This window comes from Pseudorasbora parva, chromosome 5 (genome assembly GCF_024679245.1).
Source record: "Pseudorasbora parva isolate DD20220531a chromosome 5, ASM2467924v1, whole genome shotgun sequence".
NCBI classification, from domain to species: domain Eukaryota; kingdom Metazoa; phylum Chordata; class Actinopteri; order Cypriniformes; family Gobionidae; genus Pseudorasbora; species Pseudorasbora parva.
The window spans coordinates 19,666,810-19,691,487 of record NC_090176.1 but is presented as its reverse complement, the minus strand read 5'-3'; the positions used below and the strand labels follow the sequence as shown (position 1 = coordinate 19,691,487).

General features: G+C 37.3%; 1 protein-coding gene and 1 long non-coding RNA gene across 2 annotated transcripts in view; both read left to right on the top strand.

The window, feature by feature from the left end:
• LOC137075161 (NALCN channel auxiliary factor 1) overlaps nt 1-24,678 on the top strand; it is a 212,345-nt gene that overhangs the window by 88,181 nt on the left and 99,486 nt on the right. The gene's annotated exons all lie outside the window — the stretch shown is intronic.
• LOC137076009 (uncharacterized) lies at nt 12,113-14,657 on the top strand. The gene is made up of 3 exons (XR_010905159.1): nt 12,113-12,346; nt 13,578-13,670; nt 14,548-14,657. It is a non-coding gene; the product is annotated as an uncharacterized lncRNA (long non-coding RNA).

The window sequence follows — 24,678 nt, the reverse complement described above, 5'->3', positions numbered from 1 at the left end:
TCCACCTGGGACTGTCCTCTTCACGGCTTCACCAGACTCTCTAAACCCCTTCAGCTCCATCGGGCTCCATCAGCTTCCTTCTGGTTTTTAGCACCACCAGTTCCGCCTCAGACCTCCAGCACAATGGCCGGTCATCACCGCAGCACCACCTTGGCCTCTATGTTAGGGCTGGGTTTTGTTCAAAATCTTTCAATCCGGTGCCAATTTCGATTTCAACTACATGGTAGTCAACATTATAAGGATGCATTCGGTTTAAGGGTGCTTTCACATCTCTAGTTCGGTTCATTTGGTCCGAACCAAGGGCAAACAATTATACATTGTTGCATTTTTCAGATTTTTTGGTTCCTTTTCACACCACACTGATTGCTTTGGTCCGAACCAGTTGAAACGAACCAAAACGCAGGCACGTGACAACATCCACATCACTCATTGGCCATGGCGTATTTCCTAAACTGCTTTTCGATTGGTCAGAATTTACGTGTGGGAAAATTCCAACAGGAGAGGCAAAGCCAGCAAACTATAATAACACTATGGAGAGACGACTGCGCGGGCCAGTTTTGTCCCTGGCCATAATCTACCACTGTGTGTATTTACCACAGTATGCAAACAAAACATTTCTATAATGAAGCGCGGATGCGATGTGAAAACAACGCTCTAATGCACTGCAGACGGCGAACGCGCATCACTCGTCACTTCAAGCGGAGGCGTGCATTAATTATTAACTCTTGACATGCTTCCATCTTCCGAAAATATTGCCAACGATCTATCAGGTAATAATATCATGCACACAATGTCAGCGCAGCTAACTACGGCAGCTGGTTCAGTCCAAAAATGATCAGTACTTTTGCAGTTGGTTCTGTTCGAGGTCGGATCACGTTCTAACCACAAACAAACCGCTCCAGAGTTCGTTTGAAATCGTACCGAGACCACCTCTTCAAGAAGGTCTCGGTACGCTTGTTTGGTCCGCTTTTGGTGCGCACCCGAGTGCGATTGCTGCTTTCAGACCTGACCAAACGAACCGCACCAAAGAGGGAAACGAACTCTAGTACGATTCAACCGAACTAAATGAGGCAGGTGTGAAAGCACCCTAAGTCATGAAAATACACTTATCTGTCAGGTATTTCCCCGAGCACGATTCCCCCCCCCCCCCCCCCCCGCCGCCCCCCTCGCTGGCCTGCGCTTACACTTGCACTACCTGCACGTGTGTCATTCATGATGCACCTTTTTTTGAGGAAGAAGAAGAACAGAAGAAAAGCACTTTCACTAATAGACTACCTAATAAATGTATCATTTATGCCACGCAGTGATTTTCACTTGACTGCATTTGCACATATCAGAAGATTATTACAGAGGCAGATGAATTTGATGGAAGAATTTACAGCTTTACTCGCAAACTACAATTCATGTTCATCAATAAGGTGATAACCAGGACTGTTATAAACCTTAAAGGGGGGGTGAAATGCTGTATCATGCATACTGAGCTTTTTACACTGTTAAAGACATGGATTCCCATCCTAAACATAGACAAAATTTCAAAAACTAATGTTGGACGTTTGACGTTATTTTTGTGTCAAAAATACTCCTTCCGGTTTCTCACAAGTTTCGGAGAGTTTTTTTCGAGTATGGGTCGGCTTGACGTTAATAGAACGGAAGGTCCTTGTATGGGCCGTACGGGCTCTTCTCCCGGTAGGGTGCGCGCGCGCGTGACTAGATCGAGAGAGAGGAAATGCACGCCGAAAACAGTCTCTCAGCTGCAGATCCAGTCGTCCGTGAACACTTATGTCGCGCCGCGCTCCACTTTATTCCTATGGGTGACGTCGAGCGACTTCAACGCTTCAGCACAGCATTCCGGGAAGGCAGCGCTGCATTTGAACCGATTTGAACGCAGAAATGACGGGAAGCTTCAGTCAGTCTCAAAGTGGATTTCCACGGTCACTGCTGTCACAGGACTTCACCAAATCATACCAAAGAAGTGTGTTTTTGACAGAGCGGTCCCAGCGATAAAGGTTCGGTCCTGCTTTGGAAGCAGCCAGTAAGTAAAACTGCTTCAAATGTCAATGCTGTTGGCTATCGTCGCGTGAGTAAACATCAGTAAACGACACGATCGCGTGCTTCGTCATTCAAATGCGCTAACGGTTACTCCACTGTTGTTCTATGTTATAACGTTACACTAGTCTGATGTGCAAAACCGTTTTGCTTGCTACTGCTAAGGTTTAGTCGCATATAGTAGTCCATAAACCGAATCATGTCCTCATAAACTGCGAGTAAACACACACAAATGTTGACAGGCCACTAAATACAGTACATACCACAGAGACAGGCGTCCTGCTGTTGCTGTTTCTCCTGTTCAATTTATTTCAGCCTCTGAATGTGATTCCGGATCATATCTGTATTAGCTGAATCTGATCGATAGCCATGGGTTTCTCCACGCTTGAGGACGTCACCGCTTTGTGTGCATTCGTCATTCTTTAGCTCCGCCCCCACAATACGCCTCTAGGCGCTCGTTTTTTCCCGGAAAGACTCGCTACAGCCTATATTTCTTTTATAAATATAATAAAACTAAAGACTTCTCAGAGATATGAAGGATGCAATACTACTCTATAGGTACTCAAGATTGACATGAGATTGACTTAAACTGAGTGTTTCACCACCCCTTTAAGATGTATAAGAATCTTCCAGCTTCCATAACAAACCATGCCAATTTTTTTAACAGGGATTTCACTTCTTCGATAGCTAAATAACACAATTGTAAAAGACAAATTTGTTTGTTCATACTTTCACACATTAACTTGAAAGGTTATGACAGACATCACATGATGAACTTTGTAGATCAGATCTGACTGGTGAATTCAGATAAGCGAGTGACGCTGCCTGCTGACTTCAACTTTTGCTTAGAGGTGATTCTCTTTTGACACACTCTTATTTTTGCTTAAAGTACGTCAGAGACTGTCAGCGAGGCCTCTTGCATGAGAGTTATTTATATAAATGCTGATAATGACTGTTATAACAGCTTCAGGTTGGCTGAGAATGAGCATCTTGCTTTGTGTAAATGAAAATGACATTTTGACTTTGATTTTTCTGCTCAGCTCAGTTTTTGTTGTTTGCTTTCTATTCTTCCCGGCTGCTGCTGTCAACTTACTGCTTGGTTGTGTAACTTCTGACAGCCTGGCTGTCTCTCTTTTTCTATCTCTCTCCTATGGGACAGAGTGTCCAGCGGTGTGTTTGCATTATTTTATTTTTTGTGCCATGGGTGACAGACAGGGCTCCACGGGGCTTCCCCTGTTTACCGGCTGACAGCGGGGAGTCCCGCGGTCTGCTTTTATTTGCCCCTCCTCCCACCCCTCCTCTGCCCTCCGGCCCCATACAGCGCCCCCGTTGGCCGGACCAGGCACTGGCAGGCCCAAATATAGCAGCAGAACAGAAGAGCGCGGCGTGAGTCCCCCGCTTCATCACCTGCAGCTCATAGTTATTGACAAGCGCTGCACAGGCCTGTCAATCAGCCTCCAGCACCAGGGGACTGAGTGGCTGAGAAAGACTGTCATTTAGCCAAATGCTTTGGGCACGCACCCTTTCACTATGCCCATAGTCTTTATGTGTGTGTGTGTTTTATTTCCATTGATTTTGAAATTGTAGTGTTGGTCAACTAGTCATACAAAAAATAAATGTTTAAGCTTTAATGTCTTCTTCTTCTTCTTCTTCTTCTTCTTCTTCTTCTTCTTTCTTCTTCCAGTGATTTGTACTCAAGGCTCGGTCTCGAGACCATATTTGAATGGTCTCGGTCTTGTCATGGACTCGTGTGCATTTGGACTCGGTCTTGACTCGTACTCGAACATATTAGGACTTCCAATTTTCCAAAACTTCCAATTTTCATCGACATGTAGAGCGAAAGCACAAAAATTAAGAACTAATAATTTCTGTATATGCATAAAATTGCAGCATTTTGACAGCTAATGCTTAGTAGTTTGTTCGTTGTAGTAGTCTGCAAGTGACTTTTTAGGCCAGCGCTGATGCTCTCGCTTCTATTTTACGCTGTGCCCACCTGGCATCCGCCTGTTGTGGTCGCGTTTTCCAGAAAGTCACATTGCTGCTACATTATGTGTCTCAATTTTTTTAAATATATTTATTGTTTACAAAGAAGGACAAAAGTGTCACAGAGAAATCCAAACCTTGTTTAATTATTAATAAAATAGCAGCATCTCCCCCAAAAATGTCTTACAGAAAGACACCCGCCAGCCCGCCCTCTCTTCCTCCGGCACACTTCTCAAACAAACAGACATACGTTCGTATGTATAATACGCCATAAAATGCGTGTCATATGCACGCGAAAAACAGCGTGCCATAGACACGCCAAAATGCGTTTTAGCGTATACATTCCACGACATTGCACACTCGTACTATTTATACGCATTTTTGTGAGAATACCCTGTCTTAAGACATGAAATGATTATCTGCGAGAAACCCAACAGTATTTGTTATTATTTACCTCACATCAGACAAATCTCATCTCGTATTCCCCCGCGTCATTACTTCCGTTGAAGAAGGTGTAAATCCTGGCACGATCATATATATATATATGTATATATATATATATATATATATATATATATATATATATATATATATATATATGTAGAGAGTATATATGTATATATATATATATATATATAGAGAGAGAGAGAGAGAGAGAGAGAGAGAGAGAGAGAGAGAGAGAGAGAGAGAGAGAGAGAGAGAGAGAGAGAGAGAGAGAGAGAGAGAGAGAGAGAGAGAGAGAGAGAGAATTGGTCGAATGAGGCATCTTTGTTAATATCTCTATGATCGGCTCTCTGGTCTCGGTCTCGACTCGGACTCAACCCTTTTTGAACTCAGTCTCGACACGGACTCAAATGAGCTGGTTTCGACTACGAGACTTCTACGACACGAAGTCTTCTTTTTCTTCTTCTTCTTCTTCGTTTTTTTTTTTTTTTTTTGGGGGGGGGGTGTTTTAAAAGGGATTAATTAAATAGAATTAAATAGTTCACCCAGCAATATTAATTCATAATATCATGGCTATCCAAATCTAGTGTTCTGTATTCTGCGTACATGAGTTTTTGTTGTAGATGGCTATTGCTGCGCGTTTAGCTACAATGCCATACAAAACCAACCTATTGGGCCGCTGAATCTGCTTAACGACAACAGTTGGGGCAACAGCCTTAGTCCTGATGGGTTGTTATCATGGCTATAAAAAAAATACAAATTAAAAAAAAAATAAAAATTATTTGTGTACTGTGCTTATTAATTGAGACTTCTTACAGCTCTTACAGGTTGTTGGCCTTGTTTGTTTCGTTGCTTCTATTGCTCTCCCCTTTTTTGTAAGTCGCTTTGGATAAAAGCGTCTGCTAAATGATTAAATGTAAATGTAAATGTAATTCCACCATTCCAAAAATGTATGACTGACTTTCTTCTGCTAAATATAAAACAACAAAATTGGACTCCATTGACTTTCATTATGGACAAAAACACAGCGACATTTCTCAAAATATCTTCTTTGGTGTTCCACAGATTAAAGTAAAGTCAGTTTCAGACAACCCATGCTCAATGAAAAAAGCTGCCTCTTTTCATTCTTTTCCAGTGACACCTTTTGAATCTGTCAATATTTAATGAGTGCATACAATGTGGATAACCTAAAAGTAGAGTTAAAACTCACTGGACATTTCACATGAAATACTTACATGAAAAAGGCAAGAATCAACATAATATAATTTTACAAAAAAAAAAGTATGAGACTAGACCTGGTTTGGAACCACATGAAGTAAATGTTGACATATTTTTAGGCGAACATTATACGCAAATATTATTTTTGAGTGAACTATCGCTTTAAAAGCTTTATCTCGTTGCAGAGGATTTTAGTGTTTTGCATGCTGACAGTGTTGCGCTGTAAATGCTCAATTCCTCAGCCTCTCAAAACTCTCTCAGATAAGTTGCATCTTTTTTAAAGCACAACTGCTGCAGCCATTAAATCTCCTCTTTCATAACAAATCTGATGTATTCAAAAGTAAATTTCAAGATAATTACTGTGGAAATGGAGGAATAAATTGTCTGCTGTGAGCAATGTCCTTGTTGTTATTTAATCTGTAGGTCTGTTGTTGTTGTTGTTGTTTTTTTGAGAACTTCTTTAAAGGGATAGTTCACTCAAACATAAAAATGTTCCCATTATTGATTCACCATTAAGCCACTCTAGGTGTATATGGCATTCTTCTTTCAGACAAATACAATCAGAGTTATATTAAAAATGTCCTGGCTCTATCAAGCTTTATAATGGCAGTGAATGGCAGCCCAAAATTTGAAGCCCAAAAAAGTGCCCATTCTGGTGGACCGCCTTCTATCTTTTAACTTAAGAAAAATGTGTAAATGGGCGATGATGACGTTGTATAGCATAAGCGTTTAAAACTACACAAGTTAAATATGGAAGGCGTTCTGGCGGAAGCTATATATTTTATTTATGAAGTGTTAAATATGGATATTTTTTTCTTACAAAAACCCATCAATTCTCCTCAGAAGGCCTTCATTAACCCCTGGAGCTGTGTGGATAACTTTTATAATGATGGATACACTTTTTTGGGCTTCAAATTTTGGGCTGCAATTCACTCCAATTATATGCTTGGAGAAGCCAGGAAATGTTTTTATATAACTCTGATTGTATTCGTCTGAAAAAAGAAAAAAAATCCTGAAAAAGAAGGTAATTTTCCTTTTTGGGTGAACTATCCTTTTAAGACTGACTTGTCAACTAGACAGCTAGTAAAATGTCAAAATATGTCGTTTTAGACTTCTGTACTTTTCATACACAACTGTTAAATTGGATTGTAGCAGTCTCCCTCTCCATTATTTTCATTAGATAGAGCCTGATTATTTGCTTGATAATCACCAGCTTGATAATTTGGCAGAAATTGTGGCATGATGAACTTGCCTGTTTCAGTGGACCTCTCATTGTGATGTCACACAGTGAGCAGAGCACATGTATAATCAGGTGATAATAAATGATCAGTCTTGGTTAATGTGGCAGCCTGGAACCACTGAATCTGTTCCAGGAGCGAGGCTTCATAAGGTCCAGGGTGGCTCTGGTCCACATAGATTCACTATTGGTCCTCCTTATCTCTTTGTTTTTGTTTTTGTTTTTGTTGTTGTTTTTGTTTTGTTTTTTTGTTTGTATATATATATATATATACCATTGTTCTACTAGCATGTTTTACAAAAAACTAAGGTACTTCAACAAAAACCTTTATTTTGTCAAAAAACCTGTGATCAAAATTAGAGAACAATAACCAGTGCAGCACAAAAACAACATAACAAATAAAATGTGATGCTAACAGCAGTCATAAATTAGTAGGAGGCCCTTGCTTTGAATGAGCTCAGCACATCTGCGGCCACAGGACATCACTAGATACTCACACTGCTCCGGTGTGATCTTGGTCCACTCTTCATCCAGTCTCTTCCACAGTTTGGTAACTGTAGTGGGTTTCTTAGCCATAACTTTGTTGCCAAAGATTTTACAATGATTTTCAATGGGGTTTAGATCAGATTCTTGGCTAGCCATTTCATTATTTCAATGTTCTCCCTTTCAAGGAACTGCTTTACCCGTTATGCAGTGTGATATGGGGCATTGTCTTGCATTAAAAAATTGCGGGCTGATTGGGAGATGCTCGCAGTGAAGGAACCACATGTTGCTGAAGGAGGTTCTGATAAACAGGTTCTAAGGTTCTGCCATGTAGCTGTATAATAGGCCCAACTCCTGCTGCAGAAACATCCCCAAAACCATGCCCCTTCCTCCTCCTTGGAGGACTTCTTTGGGTTCATCTTTCCCCAGTTTGATGCCGTACATGTTTCCCATCAGAGCCAAATAAATTAAACTTGCATTCCTCACTAAAATGAACTTTGGACCAGTTCTCCTCTGTTCACACAACATGCTCCTCAGCAAAGGTTAGCTTTTTAGATTCTTTCTGCTGATGAGAGGCTTGGTGACTGCAGAGTGAGCTTTCTGAATTCTCTTAAATGACAAGACACTGTATGGCGAGACAGATCCTTACTGTGTTCAGCTCTGAACTGTCGAGTAATTCCAGCTGCAGCGTTAAACCGATTCCACATTGAAAGTCTCCGCATTGTCCTGTCCTCTCGTGCAATTGTCTTGCGTACCTTTTTGGGTACTTGAATGAATTAGTGTCTTTGTAAAGCTTCAATAGTCTAGAAATTACAGATTTGGAATGACCAACTTCTTTTTGCAATATCTCAAAGGGTCATCCCTTTGGCCTTCATCTGAACAACCTGGTGTCGTAGGGTTTCAGTCACCTTAGAGTGGCTTGCCATCTTGCAAAATCAGTGAAAATTGGACAGTTTGCTTCAAGATAAATAAGGATTGCCAGATTATTACGGGAATTAGCACCAAGTGCCAGATTAACACCCAAAGCTTAAAGGTATCTGAAAGTTTTCTCTAATTTTGACCTCCGTTATTTTTCAGTTTTCTTATTTAAGTTGTATTGTACTTCAGAATATATTTAACTTGTGAAATATGTTTAAAAAACTGCCCTTCTGCTCCTGTTAAGATAATTTCAAAAAGGACTAGGCAGTGACCTTGAAATTTAGGAAATTGTATGTTGTTCTCTAATTGTCTATTAAGTGGGTCACTTCTCATCTCACAAAAAGCTATTGTATGACTTCAGAACATTTGAAATTTACCGCATGAATCATATGGACATCTTTTATGTTTTCAAAGGTCTATATCATACAAATTCCTTTTGGCTGCATGCAAAATTATCTCTGCTTACATACATGGATGTCAGCATATTTATGGTGTATACTTGTGCTACTATTAGTATTGTAGGCTAAATAAAGAGGTACACTTCATTATATTCATGGTGAATTTAGAGGGTAGGCACAAAAGAGAATGATCCTATTTCATCCTGGTCCACCTGCATGCAGATTTCTGGCCTTGACACTGATTCATTTGCCCGTCGTCTGAAGTGGACCGCAATGTTTTGTTTTAAGAAATGAGCAAGTGAGCATTTTTATTATTTTGTTGCTTAATGCCACTATGTAGCAGCTGCACAACAGTGTTTTTGTGGCGCATTAACATCAGTGAAATGTCAGAAATGAACCTGCTCATTACCAGAACAGCACTTTTTTTGCGTGTATGTCATGACCTGGGATATGTTTATATTACCAACGGAGGAGTGAAGTCTCTCAGTCATGATTATTGGTGCATCAAGAATTTATCATTTACATTTTCATAAACAAACGCATTAGGCTTTCTGTGAAAGTGCGTCTGCCATGAAGTTCACAGGCATGTAGAGAGAGGAAACGTATTATATAAGGAGAGACTAACCTCTGCGTCTCCATTGAATAAAGCAACAGTCAACTTGAATCATGTCTGCCTTAAATTACATTATAGCATTGATGTCACTGAGTCAGTTTCTGAGCTTTTACAACAGTCAGTCATTGTCTGTGGCTATAGACCATAGAAATGAATGGGAACTGCTGCAAACTATTTCTACATGTTGTAAAATTGTCTTGACCTCAGCATCATTTTCATTGATTGTTTAGTATTTTTATTTATTTATTATTATTATTTTTTTTAAAATATAGATCACTCCAAAAATAAACATTTAATGGCAAAAACATTGAAGATTTACAGACAGTTAATTAAGCAAAACGCAATTTTCTTAAGAAAGTAGTTTATTCTGCATACTCAACTCCTCAACAGCCTCGTTCCTTGCCGGTGTAGCAGAGCATTATGGTTCGCTTTTTCTTTTTTTTTTTTTTTTGCTAACCTTGGAGGCTTGCCTTAAAGCAGCTCTGGATGAAGTATCTAAGCCTTCCTTCAAGTGCTTCACGGGAAGTTCTTACTGCTGAATAAAATAGATGCACTTGGCATTTTCATATTCCTTTCTATCTTTTTTACTTCCCAAGAAGACAGGGAGGGATTTTTAAGAACTGGAATAACAAAATCAGGAATCCACCGATATTATTATATGTTCTAGCGGAAATAATAAGCAATAATAATGTTATGACCATTAACCGATTAAATGGCAGATATTCATATTTCATACGGTAAAACTTTATTTTAAGGTTCAATTATCACAATTAACTATAGTTGCTTGAATATTACGAGGGATATTAGTGCCTTATTCTGCTATGACCTTATTCTACATCCCTTAATTATACCCCATACTTAAACACTAGGAAAAACTACCTAACTAGCTATTAATAAGCAGTACATTTATTAATAAGGAGTTTTTTTTTAGGCCAAAGTCATGGTTAATAGTAAATGTGCTCCCCAAACTAAAGTGTTACCTTGCAAACTGTTTTGTCTTAATACAGTCAAAACAAAACACTTACAATTAACCCCTTAAGTGTCACCCCCCTTTTTGAAAATATACATGAAAATTCACTATCCAAACTTAAATGGTTGCAATTCAAGAATGCTTTGGAATACAGACATAAGTTTGGTCTCATTTTAAAGAAGACAGTCAGCAGAGTATTGCTCAAGTGAAATCATGGAAAAGTTATGGAAGTTTAAATGTACTGTAAATCAAAAATACTGTACTAGATATTTAATATTTAATATAAAATATATATGTTACAAAATAATGTGGACTCTAAAATTACTATCAAATCAAAGCCATATGTCTAATTAATTTGTGTTCCAAATTTGAAGTTGATATCACAAAAATTGAAGTTCCCATGAGATTTTGTTTAGGCGTTGTACCACAAATAGCCACCGGGTGTCATTGAAATTCCATTGATTTTTTAAAATGCAATTTCCTGTGTCAAATGTATATATTTTTGTGTAAATATCACAAAACAGTTTGCAGATATAGAACCGTGAGACTAAGACCTTTCCGACGATATGCGTTTTGTCAAGATTAGAAAAGGTTTTTATTATAAATTAAATAAATATGTTAAATAAATATGAAACATGTCAACGCCACTTGGGGTGGAGCCCGCTAGAATAATTTAGAGCACAGTTTCCATGGTAAAGCAAGGTCCGATTTCAAATCGGTTTGCACAGGATGAATCTTGAGTTCGTAAGCTTTCGAATGATATATAGTTTGTCAACATTAGATCAGGACAAATATAGGATATATTGTTTTAAACATGCAGTGGCAAATGGGCCCACCGGTGGGCCAGTGACACTTAAGGGGTTAAACTACATGCTACAAGTGAATTTATAACAACATTATAATGTATAGTATTAATGGATACTCATTTTGAGATTACATTTAATTCACCATGAAATAAAAATGACGATTCTTATTTTATATGAAATGTTTCAGTGTTTATTGTAAATGTTTTATCCATTCATTCAAAAATGCTGGGTTATAAACAACCAAAGTTGGGTTGAATATGGACAAACCCAGCGGTTGTGTTAAATGTTTGCTTAAAACAGACCAATTGCTGGGTTTGTCCATTTTCAACCCAACTTGGGTTGTTAATAACCCAGCATTTTTAGAGTGGGCACATCATTATTATTATTTTTATTTCACGTGCCCTAATAATATTTAATGAAAATAACTTCCCCTCCCCCTGGCGATGACATCTCATTCTCTTCAAAAATCCCTCCATTCCAGTAATCTGTCAATCACATGAGATCACAAACAACAATGATCCAGTCAATTCCCAACGTGCAAAGTCAAGTTCTGCTCTACATTTTTTTTTCTCTTTCGAGAAGTTTTTCACTCAGATATACATCAGGAAGGAAAAGATTATTGCAACTTTCATTTCATGGCTTTAAAGGGTTCATTTGATATATACAATGTCATGGAAATGTAAGAATATCCGGTAACACTTTAGAATAATGGTCTGTTATTAATAGATAACTATGCAGGAAGTAATGCAGGACTAACAAGTAGTCATTGACTACATTAACACTTCAGCTACTGCTATCAACTAATCAGTAAGTAACATTGAATTCAGAACTAAGATAGTTCCTTATTAGGTAATTAATAGTTAATGAATGAGACTGGCGTCACTAATAACTAATACACTGAAAAAAGGTTTTCAAGCAGTACTTCATCCAATTAATAATTTATCTTTCAATTCAATTCACTATTATTTGTTTTATTTTTCAAGTAAAAATTTTTTAGTTCAAAACTTTGCTAAACCTAAATACTTTTCATTAAGAGTTCAACTAAGAAATATTTGTTTTGACGAATGTAAAGTTTTAAGGTTACACTCAGGCCCGCGCATGCGCATTAAACACAGATCTCGACCAGTTATCCGGCCGCGCTGTTCAAATCTACGATCGCAGAGCACTTCACTTTCCTGCTCCTGCAGACCTTCAACAGAGAAAACCAAGTTTCATCGTGGATAAACTCTGGTAAGTTAAACAACCATTTATTATGTGATGCTGTATTTAGTAGTTTGTTAATTGTATGCCAGATATTATGTAGCAGCTCTAACGTTACTGACTTTTCTCTTAGTTAAATTGTTAACTTGGTGTCAGGTAACGTCGTTCCTCAGTTTACATTAGCTATAGTTAACGTAATTTACCATGTCGACGTTAATCATTGCCTGACCGATTGCTAAAGGGAACATAAGTAAGAAAATCATCAAATTTTACCATGGTAAACGTGAACGTTTAAGCGTTGAATTGAATATATCTTATGACAGCGCCATTTTTCACTCTGTTGAACGACTCTCCAGTCACTCATTAATATTTTTTAAGCTTCGTAAAATACTTTGGAATGATTATAAAAATAAATTATTGATGTTTTAACGTTGTCTGTTCATGTAGACATTTTGTACGGCGCTTGCCTACATAACGTTAACGTTAGTAATGGCGCTGGAGACCAGACCACATGTCTGATTCGCGATCTTGCTCCTTACTCTACTTTAAGGTGAGACAGAGTATTAAATATTCCTTGCACTTTTTTTACTGAAACTAAATATATTTTAATGTTACAGCTGATAGAACACTGGTGTGAATATGGCGTAATTATATTTACACAAAATACATGTACATAACGTTATATACATATATATATATATTACACACACACACACACACACACACACACACACACACACACACACAAGGGTATAAATACTTCGGACATGTAAATATGTCATTCACTTGTCAGGGTAAAATATGTGCTTGTCTGGAAAAAAATATTTTTTTTGTGTTCTGAAGCAATCAGCTTGGACATATTTAAATCTGGATATTTGTGATATTTCCACCTTTTTATAAAGGGCATTTTACCTAATCTTATTAAATAAGATTTTTCTATGTTTAAATTTATAATTAAAATATAAAAACTAGAATAAGACACTATAGGGTTGTTACAAATCAAATTACATTTTTATTATTATTATCCACTATCAATTGCCACTTAAAATAAATTCAGAATCATTCTTATATTTTGGTGATTCCCTAGTTATTTTTTGTTATTGACCTATTTATCAGCTTGTCCGGTCCGGCAAGTTAAATTCTTTCACTTGCCCTTAAAGAAATCCAGTTGCCCCAGACAAGCATTTATGTTAAGCCCTGAACACACACACAATGAATGGGTCGACTGAACCAGTTATATACATCTTTACTATCTTTGCAGGATACTGACACTGCTACAAAGAGGGAGATTGTACTTAAATGTCTCGTCCTTAACATGGGAGAAGCAGTGGAGGACCTCATCAAAGATTTCCTGGTAAGGCAAGGTTACTTTAGAAATGTAAAAATGCTAGCTAAGGCTGTCCACTTTAAAGTTAGCTGTCAGACTTTTCAGATGTATGTCTGAAAACAGTCGGAACGCTAATTTCTTATAGAAAATATAGAAAAGTCCCATGTGCTGGTAAATTTTTGTGACTGTTAAAGGGGTGGTTGATGTATGATTTTACTTTTATATTTTTATTTAGTTGTGTAATGTTGCTGTTTGAGCATAAACCAAATCTGCAATGTTTGTTTTAAGATAGTGTTTATTAAAGGGATAGGTCATCAAAAATTAAAATTTGGTGTTTATCTGCTTACCCCCAGGGCATCAGAGATATTGGTGACTTTGTTTCTTCAGTAGAACATAAATTAAATTTTTTTTTTTAACTCTTCAACTGTTTCAGTGTGTCATTCGTTTAATGCATGTTAATGGGGTGTAATTCTATGAGAGTAAAAAATAAAAACATGCACCAACAACTTCATAATAAACCGTGCAACTCATAATACCTCAAATACAACACCATGTCCAACAGCCGTGAGTGTGCCATCTCTTCCACTGGGTGAGGTCAAAATACACAATATGGTTTATCTCAATGGGATACAAGCTGCAGAAGTCTCGCCCGTATTTCTACGCCATATCGTGTACATTTGACCTCGGTGAACAATGTGAACGATGGAGTACATAGTGTTGTATTTGAGGTAAAAAATATATAAATACTGTTCAGTTTCTCACACAAACCAATCATTTCGTGTCTTAAGACATCGTTTCGTCATGAGCCGCAGGGTTTTAGAACCAAATACATATGTTTGTGTCTGATTATTTTGACTCTAGTCCAGTTATAAAGAATATAACCACCCCCTATATTATTTTCCAGGTTTCGGAGAAGGAAGGGGCTGAACAAATTCTCCAACAGGAAACCATGGCCATCTTCGTCATCAGAGATGCACAAGCTGTACCCAAAGACATTGGCATCATACTCGAGGGACGAGGTTCTGAGCAAGTTGGCATCAGTCGCAAATGCTGTTTCCATTCTCCTGGGCCTCCTTTATTCTCTCAATCTAGAGTATCCCAAGAGTTTGAAACTGACATTTGAATATATCCAGAAAGTCATCATGGAGCTAGACCCAAAAGGCATGTCCAACAAAGTGAGGAGGCTCTATGACCAGCTCTACAATTGTGCTTAATGAGGGGCTCCCAGTTTAAACCTGCAAGTTGCAGTACTACGTTCTGCAGCATTCTAAAAGCTGCTTGTTTACGAGACGGGACTTTTTAATTCCTGACTTTAACAATATTTGTTTTTACAGTTGGATAACATTTGTAGCCTAAAATACAATGAGAATTGAGATAGTGAGATGCTTTATACAGCTTGCATTTCCCTAATTCACTGCATTGTTCTCAATTTAAGGCTGTTTTCTTAGGGCAATGTTTGCCTACAAATCTGACCCTTAAATACTTTTGTGGATGTGAAAGTAAAAGTTAATAAATATAGATGCCTTAAATTATTGATGTGTTTTTGATTCATTTTAATAAGAATAACGGGAAAAAATGTTTGATTAAAACTATATTTTTATTTGTTTAAATGTATTTTTATTTGTTTAAATATATTCTATTAACTCAAATGAGAAATACTTGTTTAATTAAATCTATATCTATTTGATTGGATAAAGCAAATAATTTCTAATACATATTTCTTAAATGAGAAAACAACTGTTTAATTAAATCTATATATTTTTGTTTAGATCAAAAATCTAATTTAAATTAATTAACTTTCTTCAACAAGAAAATTATACTTTGTGCCAAATATATAAATTAGCTTTTAAAGACATAGAAAATATTGTTTAGGGCAAGTAATTTATTTTTCATTGGCTCAAGATATAAAATATAGATGTGAACCATTACCCTAAATTTTTTTAATTGGTTGAATGAAAATCTTTTTTCAGTGTAGGTAACAAGGAAAAATTATAAAGAATAACTATATTAATTACTAATCACAACATTAGCATGTCTGAGATGTGAGAAATTATGCAGGAACTTCTAGTGATCTGGACCATTATTTTAAAGGGGAAAACATTGTCAGATCATTAGTTCTGAACAATTGTCCTTTGTTATTCTGAATAAAGTAATAAAATGCATCACTAATTACTCAAGTACCCAATCCTCAAGTACCCAATCCTGCCTTAATGACTACTAGTGATCTGGACCATCATTTTAAAGTGAAAAACCACATGTTCCACTTTAAAATAATGGTCCAGATAACTATAGCTCCTGCATAATGACTAGGTAACACTTAAGTAATTAGTTATGCATTTTATGACTTTATTCAGAATAAAGAATATGATTAATTACATCTCAGACACACAATAATGTGATAATTGGTCAGTTAGTTAATAGTTATTAATGAGGCTAATCTCAGTCAGTAATTGATTACCTAATAAGGAACTATCTCCTAAATTCGATGTTACTTATTGATTAGTTCAGCTTGTTTCTATATTAGTTTATAGTAGTAGCGGAAGTATTAATGTACTGCTGCTTATAAGTCCTGCATTACTTCTTGCATAGTTATCTATTAATAACGAACCATTAAGTGTTACCGAATATCCTAAGTTGAAAACTTCCTTGTTAGTCAAAGAAAAGCTTTTATAGACACCAATAGTATAGACACAGCAAACGATCGATTTCAGAATATGCCTCACATTGATGTCATCATGTGGTGAAACACTGCCTTTACAGAATAATAAGCACGCCTAATTGAGTAGCCCCGCCCACCAACTCATGGAGCTGTTCACATCGCGCTAGCCAGCAGCAATAAACATGCCAAAGGAGATAGCAAGATATTGCGCTATGCCTGGTTGTGGAAGAACACAGTCGCTGCATAAGCTTCCTTCGGATTCTATTAATAGGAATGTGTGGTTGAAGTTTATTTTTAATGAAGTTCCAGCTCACGTGGGGAAGACATTGTACGTGTTCGCTTCATTTCACCATGGAATAATTTGTAAACAAGTCTCAGGTCGATGCTGGATTTGCAGACATATTGAGATTAAAACACATTATATGCAAAACATATTAATGCTGTTCCTTCTATATTGGATCAAACTGGAATGGTGTAACAGACTTATGTAAGTAAAACTTGTTTTTATATGTGATAGTATTGCATTGTTACAGATCGTTTTGACATACACTGTCACAGGATTGGAGAATCCTTTATTTGTTCACAGTGGTAACAAGGCATGATGGATCCATGTTCTCATTCTGTTTACACCAAATTCTGACTCTACCATCTGAATGTAACAGAAATCTCAACAGAAATTGAGACTCATCAGACCAGGCAACATTTTTCCAGTCTTCAACTGTCCAATTTTGGTGAGCTCGTGCAAACTGTTGCCTCTTTTTCCTATTTGTAGTGAAAATGAGTGGTACCTGGTGGGGTCTTCTGCTGTTGTAGCCAGTGTTGTAGCCAATAAAGGTTGTGTGTTGTGGCGCCACACCGGTCTCGTCTCACGGAGGAGAGACGGGAGCATAAAAGCAGCACGCCGGATAGGTAAACTCATAATTGAGCCCTTATAAACTATTCTAACACAAACTTTCTAGGACAAAATTTTAAAATAAAAACTGAAAGAGTTTTCAGAAGCTTAGTGATGTGACGTTGAAGTCGACCGTCCATGGTGTAGGCTGCTTATAACCTACCTTTAGCTTTTTACTTCTGGCGAATGCATTTAGGCATCAAAATTCATAACAGTTTTGTGTTCATCTTTTAAAATTATCTTGATGGATAAATACTTTTGTTGATACCAGTGTGATGCTAACTGCCAGCAGAGAATTATGGGATATGTAGTTTTTCATGCAAGCCTGTTGCATCAAAAATAACTGATTAGAATTTTCCGGAAAATTGTTCATCAACAGTTACATCCAATCTCATTTGTGCTATGTGCCTTACTATTGTGCTGTGCGTCTTACTATATGCGTTTCCTATTGCTCAGACAGTAGAACATGGCGCTTGCAACTCCAAGTTCATGGGATTGATTCCCAGGGAATGCATAAAGTAATGAAATGTATACCTTGAATGCATTGGATAAAAGTGTTTGCCAAATTCAAATAACCTTGTAAATCTGAGGTTTCATCCTTATCAGCCTTGTTCCTATAAAATCTATTTGGTCTAAAAACAACAATATATTAAAACCTCAAATATGTTCTGATATGCTGCAACTCTGCGACACCAGCTTGTCGAATCGCGCCGGGTTATGACACGGTGTAAGAGGTAAACAAGAACATAAGGCACAAAAGAAGGTCTTTGTGGAGGTTCAGGCTTCGATCTGTTCTAAATATTCCCAGCCACACGCAGCCTTTACTTAGAACAATGCCAGATGAGCATTTAATATTTCATAAGCTAATTAAAGCTCAGGCTTCAGGGCGCTGAAGAACATGTGACTGTGTGCGCTGTTAGAGATATGGTCCGGTGTCTCCAAGCTCTCCCCGTTAGATGTCCTTATAGGCGTATGCCAACGAAATTCAGCCCTTAAGGAATCATGAAAATACCAAAGGATTATTTCAGTCCTTCCCTAGAGAGAGCGTGTGTATACATAGCTGTGTCAAAGGTTATTCCAGTCTGTCTCCAAAGGGCGTTCAGAGAGAAAAAGAGAGATAGAGGCAGACAGACAGAGAGGGAGATAGAGCATATGTCAGGTGGAGTGCAATCACTGCGATATTATCATATGAAAGACCTCCCGTCTCTGTGCATGGATTGAGCTGCAGCGGGGTTGTATTGGGTGACCAGGCTTTTATAATCCCCCTGACATATTTTCATGCAGATTTGACAGACTGAGTACCTGCAGACTGTGCTTCTCGCACTGTGTTACTCGCCGACACCTGGCGGGAACCCCTGATTCATGCTGGTTTTTTTTCATAAAGCTGCATGTAGAAGGAGCGAGTAAATATCACTGTGGATGTAAAGCCCCCCACAGGGATGAGAGCTATGAACTTAAAGTTGATTGCCAGGTAATCATAGATTTGCACACAATATTTTTATATTCACTCGGATGTAAACGAGGCAAGTCAGAGTGTTATTTAACTTGCAGCTGGTTGCCAGCGGGAAGATGTGTAACTACAAAGCCTTCTTGTTGTGTTGTTTGGGAGACGTCCATAAATAATTTCCCCATTTCATCCTTATTTTAGGCCTGATGTTATACAGCTTCCTCTGATCCACAGCAGAAATGATGCACATCCCTGTAAAACTACTGAAAATGCTTCTATTTTATCTCTAATTTACTAACCTATATTTATATTGCCAAACTATATCAGCATAACAACTGGATTAAAGTGAATTAGAATTAATTTCTAATATCACATTGTTCTAAGTATTCAGACCCTTTGCTGTGACACTCATATTTAACTGGTGCTGTTCATATCTTCTCCTTTCATATCCTTGTCCTATGTTCATATCCTTGATATGGTTCTACACCTTCATTTGAGTCCAGCTGTGTTTGATTATACTGATTGGACTTAATTAGGAAAGCCACACACCTGTCTATATAAAAAATATATCTATCAAAAAATATTCTGCTGCTGCACTTAAGAATCCTAAGAGTACAGTGGCCTCTATAATCCTTAAATGGAAGACGTTTGGGATGACCAGAACCATTCCTAGAGCTGGCCATCCGACCAAACTGAGCTATCGAGGGAGAAGAGCCTTGGTTAGAGAGGTAAAGAAGAACCCAAAGATCACAGTGGCTGAGCTCCAGAGATGACGCCGGGAGATGGGAGAAAGTTGAAGAAAGTCAACCATCAGTACAGCCATCCTTTGGACAGAAGTCTCTCCTCAGTGCAAGACACATGAAAGCCTGCATGGAGTTTGCTAAAAAAAAAAAAAAAAAGAAGAACACCTGAAGGACTCCAAAATAGTAAGAAATAAGTTTCTCTGGTCTGATGGGACCAAGAAAGAAGAACTTTTTGGCCTTAATTCTAAGCGGTATGTGTGGAGAAAACCAGGCACTGCTCATCACCTGTCCAATACAGTCCCAACGGTGAAGCATGGTGGTGGCAGAATCATGCTGTGGGGGTGTTTTTCAGCTGCAGGGACAGGATGACTGGTTGCAATCAAGGGATCTTTCCTCCCTCTTTCTTAATGTGGCCAAGTACAGGCATATCCTGATCAAAAACCTTCTCTATAGTGCTCAAGATCTCAGACTGGGCCGAAGGTTCACCTTTCAACAAGACAATGACCCACAGCTAAATAAGCACACAGCTAAACCGAAGGAGTGGCTTCACAACAACTCTGTGACTTTTCTTGAATGGCCCAGCGAGAGCCCTGACTTAAACCCAATTGAGCATCCCTGGAGAGACCTGAAAATAGCTGTCCCCCAATGTTTATCATCAAACAGAACTGGAGGGGATCTGCAAGGAGGAATGGGAGAGGATCCCCAAAGCCTGCTGTGAAAAGCTTGTTGCATCTTTCCCAAAAAGACTCATGGCTGTATTAGATCAAAAGTGTGCTTCTATTAAATACTGAGCAAAGGGTCTGAAAACTTAGGACCATGTGATATTTCAGTTTTTCTTTTTTTAATAAATCTGCAAAAATGTAAACAAACCTGTGATAGATATATATATATGTATACAATATATATATGTATACAACATAGGTCATGAAACTGCACCTATACATAATAAGGGTAATTGAATATAACTTATCAAATTGCACCTGGTTAGGAAATATGGCTATAAATAAGACAATTCACCTTAAGCACACTTGCTTTTTCAAGGGCTCAACAGAGATAGGGCATAGATCCCCTTTGCAGGGTTTGAATCCAGTTGTTTGCCCACAAGGCCACACCATCCTCAGCTTTCATACTGCGCATTGTCCAATCCAGCTGTGGATTGGACAATCAGGAACTGATATATATATATATATATATATATATATATATATATATATATATATATATATATATATATATATATATATATATATATATATATATATATATATAGCTCTGGAAAAAAATAAGAGACCACTTAATATTAAAAAATATATAAACACACAGACACACGCTCGCTCGCACACACACACACACACACACACACACACACACACACACACACACACACACACACACTATTTATTAGGACATTTTAGGATAAACTAATTCACTAGAATGAATCAGACTTTTCAATACTAAACAAATTTAAAAAATTCAGGTTGACTGTAACATTAACTTCAGCCTGTGAGATGCATAATTGTCTATCGGCTCATACACACATGTACACTCAGACAAAGCACTCTCCGTGGTCTTCTTTGTTTTTTACGGTGCATTTAATTGTAATAAAGTAATAAAGTTCTTGCGAGGCAGGGAACATGAGGGATCAAAAAAGAAGAAATGCCCAACATTTGTGAAGGGAGGAACACTCCAAGAAAAGCTCAGGGAGAAAAGAAAACACACACAGACTGTCCACAGGACTCGGTGTGCAAATTAATTAGAAGTCTTACAGATAAACACAGTCCCAGTGGCACTTTGGCCTCTTTTATTAATTACTTTTTTTTTGTGCCTGTTCCAGAAGTCTAAATCTCTTTCTCTCTTGCACTGATAAGGAACAAAGAGAGATGAAAGGAGTGGTGAAATTGTGGAGCAGGTGTTCGCCACGTGCAGTATACAACACATATTCACAACCTGTACAAAGTCAACAAGACCTGCAGGTGTCAACATCTATCTGATTGGACAATGCGCAGTATGAAAGCTGAGGATGGTGTGGCCTTGTGGGCAAACAACTGGATTCAAACCCTGCAAAGGGGATCTATGCCCTATCTCTGTTGAGCCCTTGAAAAAGCAAGTGTGCTTAAGGTGAATTGTCTTATTTATAGCCATATTTCCGAACCAGGTGCAATGTGATAAGTTATATTCAATTACCCTTATTATGTATAGGTGCAGTTTCATGACCTATGTTGTATACATTTTAAAGTTATGTGGGCTACTTTTTTGCTTGTTGCTTTTATGAAACTTGTGTCTTTTTTAAGCTTAGGGCTGGGACTGTGTTCTTTTTTAAGCTTGGAAGTAAATAATGACAATTTAAATTTTAGGGTGAACAATCCCGTTTATGTCTACCCTTATAAAGAAGAAAAACGAAGTATGAATCAAGTTCATTTTATTAATTATACTTAAGTATTGTTAAGTAATGTTTAAAGTATATTTTTTAAAGTATATTTTTTGTGCTAAGTATATTAGTATATTAGTAATATATTATTATTATTATTATTATTATTATTATTATTATTATTATTATTATTATTATTATTATTATTATTATTATTATTATTATTATTATTTAAATAGCTGCCAGTCAGTGCCAGCATTTTTGCTCATTTTCACAAAACTTTCAGTCATTACCTCTTTATTGGTCAACATTTGCAACATTTCATTCTATAATGTTAAGCAGTGTAGTGTGCAAGAAATTCTTCTCTTTTGTTTCTGCTTCTTCTTCCCCTGTGTTTTTGATTCTGAGATTCTGTACTCTTTCAGAAGATCTGTAATAGCGCTCCTAGCGTATAACATTCAGTCAACACATGGATTGCTGGAGTACAATAGGCCAAATATACTTAGACTTTTTCTGTCAGTATAAGTCAAGTATACTTAAATGTAATTTGAAATATATAAGTATATATTTTAAGTACATAAAGTATTATGTCTGAGAAGAACATAAAAAGTAGACTTAAAGTATACTTTCTTATTTTTTAAGTTTAAAAGAAGATTATGGCACAGTTAAATGCACTTATTTTTCCTAAGGGTAGTCTAGCCTTAGAGTAGAGGTAAAGTTTACAATTTAAAATATGTTTATTTGTGTATTTAGGTATATAAGTGTATTTGTTACACTTTATTTTAAGCTTCAGTTATTATCTATTAACTATTAGCTTGTTAGCATGCAGATCACTAGGATACTGGCTGTTTATTAGTACTTATAAAGCACATAATAATGCCTTATTCTGAATGACCTTATTCTACATCCCTTAATCCTAGCCAATACCTAAACATAAATGCTACAAAAACTACCTTACTAACTATTAATAAGCAGTAAATTAGGAGTTGATTGAGACACAAGTTATAGTGAATGTGTTCCCCATACTAAAGTGTTACCAGGTATATTTAACCTATTTTATCTACAGTATTCTCTTCTTCTAATATGTTTAAAATGTAATTTATTCCCATGATGGCAAAGCTGAATGTTCAGCATCAATACTCCAGTCTTTAAAGTCACATGATCCTTCAGAATCCATTATAATATGGTTCAATCAAGAAACATTTTGTAATATTAGCAATGTTGTAACAGTTGTAAACTGGAGATCTGAATAGAAATCTTCAACAACACTTTTAGCACTTTTGATGAATTTAAATACATTTTGATCTGAATAGAAAAAGTGTTTTTATTATTTTATTTAGGCCATACTCTCTTTTTTTTCTAAAAAAAAATCAAAGTGTCTTTTCTTAGCGTCTAACTTCACTTACCTATCAAACATAAGCTGAAGTATCTAAGAGATGGCTGGAGTCCTTCATCAAGGACTTTAGCATGACTGCAGATCAGCCGTTCACATACTCGCGCACTATTACACACATCATAACACGAGCCACAGGTGAGTCTGGCGCGCTTGTTTTTGGCTTCTCACCTCTGTGTGTGAGCTGTTTTTGTTACCATAGTGTGTCTGCCTCCTCCTGTGCAAGTCATGTACTGAACTAATGCGGTTTGGCTTTTCAACAGCTCAAAGCTTTTGTATATGTGCTCATTCCAGAATAACCCAAACGTGGCAATGTAGAAGATGTGCATTGCTTCTGTTTTGTTTTTGTTTTTTTGTTTTTTTCATTTGCGAGCCATTAGCAAATGTAAATCTACCCTGCATTAAGAATAACATTTAAACATTTGAGGGGCTCAATGCAGTTCCTACGCTGCATCATAAATCGAAGACTTCCCTTCTATATATGCGAAAAAACTGTCAGCAGAGTAGTATGTCTGACCTACTACTTCTGCCGGAATTCTGAAGTGTGCCTTCGATGGACACTTTACTATTCCACGAGGCCACGGGAGAGGAGTTATGAATGGCAGTGAAGGGACGTAAGTGAAGGGTCACAGGACAATCGCAACACAGTGGATGTAATACAGTAATAATGCACGGAACATACTTTTCATACTCAATGTAGTACCAACTACACAGTATGCTGTTTCAGACACAACACTTCAGTTTTTTATTCGATTTTTAGGGTGCACAATCAGTAATGTTTCTTTCTAGCTAACCTACATGGGAAAAAAGTACACTTTAGCATACTTATAAAGATAACTTATGTAAATAATATACTTACATGTATATAAAGAATAAACTTAAATGCAAACTGAATGTAATGTTTTGTACACTGTTATTCACAATCAAATGACAATGTTTTGTATTTTACCCTTTTTAAAGAACTTAAAGCTACGCTATTTAACTTTTCCGTCCGCTGGAGGGCGCCTATTCAAAACAATTTGTAGCTTGAATATGAAGTTTGAACTTCATGGGATGTGGGATGTGGGAATCTTGGGATGTGGTTTTCACCTCACAGCCGATCGAAAAGAATCAGAATAGGACTCGGGTAGAAATCATGTTCATGGATGCAGTTATTAACGTTACTGTAGTATGAAGCAGAGCAGGAGCGAGTGTTGAGGGAGCTGAGCAAGGCCGCTGGAGCGATTGTTATGCAACGCGGCTCGCGAGCAGGGGGACTTTTATTATGACGGGACACAGTCGCCGGCGCCATTTACGCTTTTCCGGTCATGAGTATGAGGTAACGCAGCTCTGTTTATCATATTAGATACATTTAAGTTTGTTTAAAATAATGCTATGGCATTATTATGTGCGTTTGCTCAGCGGCTGCTCCGACACTTTTTCACAAGAGTAAAGCGTTTCTGCCAAATAAAACCGGAAACTGAGGGTAACACAGATATGACACAAATGACAGGCGACTCCCTCAGACATCCCGGGTCCTTGGTTAAAATAGCA